Genomic DNA, 3,159 nt, shown 5'->3' with positions numbered 1-3,159 from the left:
CTGTTACTCCGTAACGGTGAAAGTAAACCGTAAAATCCAACATACTCCTGCCGTGACTATTTCGTTTTTAATCCACCTACTTCCACGCACTGTCATTAAACCATTTAATCGCTTCTCCGTCCTGCGCGCTCCACTCCATGTCTGGGTTTTTTATTTCTTTTACCATGATTTCAATTCGTTTCACAAGGGCACTGTTCAAGTTTTTTCCAGCCAATTCAAGGTATGTAATTTTAAATCCTATTCTCCATTTAAAATTCTTGTATTGCAAATGAATTGCAGTCTCATTTCTGTGTTTTCTATTAAAAACTAGAACGTTTCTCGATGCCGTAATTGATAGTTTGCATTCTATATTGAACGTTTAGCCACCTATGACACAGATGATGTGGTGAGCCACGTAATTCACTGTGTTGTGTCTATTTCCATTTTTTTAAATTTTTCTCTTTGATGTCCTTTAATCTGCTCTTTAAACTCAATAAAATCGTTCCACCATTTCTAAATCAGGGGAAACAACTATTAAATAGCTACCAGACAACCATCAATGCCTGAAACTGGATCTTCTACTGCTGCTAGCAAAGAGGACTCAAATTGAATGCTACAGAATGGTATGAAGTAGTTGACGCGAGAGGGATACCAGATTTCTTCTATTATTGTAGCAAAAGAAATTATGGAAGTTGTCAACACAGCCTTAGCTTAGAACCAAGAAGAATAAAGAGCTAATGGGACAATATAATAGAAAAATAGGGATATGAATAGTAGAAGGTTTTTGCAATAGCATTTTCTTCTGTGTATCAAAATTTGAACTATTTTCAAATTTCCCCTCAAACTGCTGCAAGATTGTCCACCTCTTTGTTTTGCTCTCTAGGAACACCCTAAATGCCAAATGCCTCAAAGTCTATATTCTATATTAAAACTTGAGAAGACTATTCTTCGCTATACTTTGAGTTCTATTTGCATTCACGGACATTTCAGTATCTTCAAATCACTATAGTAGATAAATATCCTCCTGTCTTGGCTCTAAATTCTCTAGACAAACATATAGCAAATATGGGGGAAGTTCTATAACTGAAGTGTCTTCCAAAACAGAGGAACTTATCCAAAAGGTAAGGCTGAGATTTTGACAACTCCTGTTGTCTTAACACCAGTACCATCCAATTTTACAACTCCTTTAAACACTAGTTCATACCTTAGATTAGGCTAATTGGCCAAAAAAATTTGGCATGACATAACTGCTAACCATATAATAAATCAAATGATTATGAACAAGGTGATTAGCAACGACTAAGGACATCCTCTTTTAATTGACATAGACTGATTGAAATTGCTATACTTTTGGCTGAAACATTATTTCACCGATTGAAGCTCCTTGGTGCATGTTAAAGGAAATCCCTTTGTGCTGGCAAAGACAAAGCCTCCCACATAATGACAGTTGTAGTCTGTTCTTAAAGTAATTCATTATAAAATTAATAACACCATTTTCCTGCGTGATTCAAAACCTGAAGTATTTCCCAAATATTTGTCTTACATTCATGCAGAATTTACCATGGAAAGAGCAGGCAAAGCTAAGTCTATTAGCATTGATCTGAGGACAACTTACAGCTGTGTTGGAGTGTGGCAACATGACAGAATTGAAATTATTCCAAATGACCAAGGTAACAGAACCACTTCGTCCATGGTTGCTTTCACCCCCAATGAAAGGCTTGTTGGGAATGCTGCCAAAGTTCAGATTTCAACTAATCCTACCAACATCGTGTTTGATGTCAAGAGACTCATTGGAAGAAGATACAATGATCCCTTTGTGCGGTCTGACAAACAATTGTGGCCATTCACCACTGTTCCGGGGAAGAATGACAAGCCTCTAGTTCAAGTGACTTTTAAAGGTGAGAAGAGAGTATTTGCAGCTAAAGATTGGCTTAAACTTTGGGCTTGAAGGGTTTTTCAATCTTAACTGTTTTCTCAAAATAGACATAGGCAGTGCTTTATGAATGCTTGAAAATTGCTTTATGCACTAGGCTTGATGGGTTTTTCATTATTAATCAGTTTCTCAAAAGAGGTATTGGGGAGCACTATGAATCCTTGAAGATTGGCTTAATCACTGAAATTGATAGGCTATAATTGGAAAAGAGCCGAGACCATTTCAAACATAATCCATGATAGATATTGCTTCAACTCTCAAGAAGACAATCATACAATGTTGATAAGTTCCTGTAGCAACAATTGGATCATGTAAGCTCAAACTTTAATGCTTTTCAATGTAGGGACTGCTATACCTGAACAATGTGATGATCACTATGATGTTCAAGGCAATAGGTGCATAATCCACCAGACATACAATCAAGGCAATACATGTTGCCCTCGCTATGGTTGGAATCTCCATGAATTCTGCAAGGAATGAAGAAACTTTTCTGCAACAATGGCTTCAACCAAGGAGGCCCAATTTCATTCTCTTCCAAACTCAGCATCCTTCTAACCTGCAAGTACCCAATTCAAATATAACCCAAATTTGATTACCCATATGAACTATGATCAAATTCTTATCATCAACATTCAAAATCAGTATTCCGCCATGAATGCATATCACACAAAGTAAAAGCCACCCACCATTGTTAAGGCAAACATGAAACTCAATCAGGTGCCATGAGAGTTGTGATAGTTTAAATTTGTAGAGGAGGTGCAAAAGACAAACCAACATACATACCATGAGTTATTGGGTTCTAATTTTTTTTTTTTGTATATTAGATGGATGTTGATTGGTCTCACATCATGGATGAAGCAGTTCAATGCCCATGTAGCGGAAAATATTCTTATGTGGATCTTTCATGGAAAAAATATGTACTTAAAGATTCAGAACTATTTTCAGCTTGGATTGAAGCTGATAGATTGAAAGATTTTATCGAGGGAGAATGTTCAAGGGACTCATATCTAACATGCTTTTACAAAAGTCATTCAAGGAAGCCCTCTCAAAGTTTCGATACAAAAGATAGGATTAATAGTTATCTGGAATACACCATGTAAGATTAATATTCTAGCTAAGATTATTTATACTTTCAATTGTAAAGTAAATAGTGTCTATAATCATTTGTTAATTATGCATATTATTAATATGAAGATTCTTCATGATTTCCATAGGTATTGGTGTACATTTGGACCAGAGGACTATAA

The 3,159-nt window shown here is 35.9% G+C and overlaps 1 pseudogene; it reads left to right on the top strand.

The window, feature by feature from the left end:
* Positions 1–1,540: 1,540 nt before the first annotated feature.
* Positions 1,541–1,927, top strand: LOC149551798 (heat shock cognate 70 kDa protein pseudogene; annotated as a pseudogene).
* Positions 1,928–3,159: the final 1,232 nt, after the last annotated feature.

Source organism: Cupressus sempervirens, chromosome 6, assembly GCF_028749045.1.
Source record: "Cupressus sempervirens isolate cs-2001-9-10 chromosome 6, ASM2874904v1, whole genome shotgun sequence".
Classification (NCBI taxonomy): Eukaryota; Viridiplantae; Streptophyta; class Pinopsida; order Cupressales; family Cupressaceae; genus Cupressus; species Cupressus sempervirens.
This window is presented reverse-complemented; position numbering and strand designations above follow the sequence as displayed.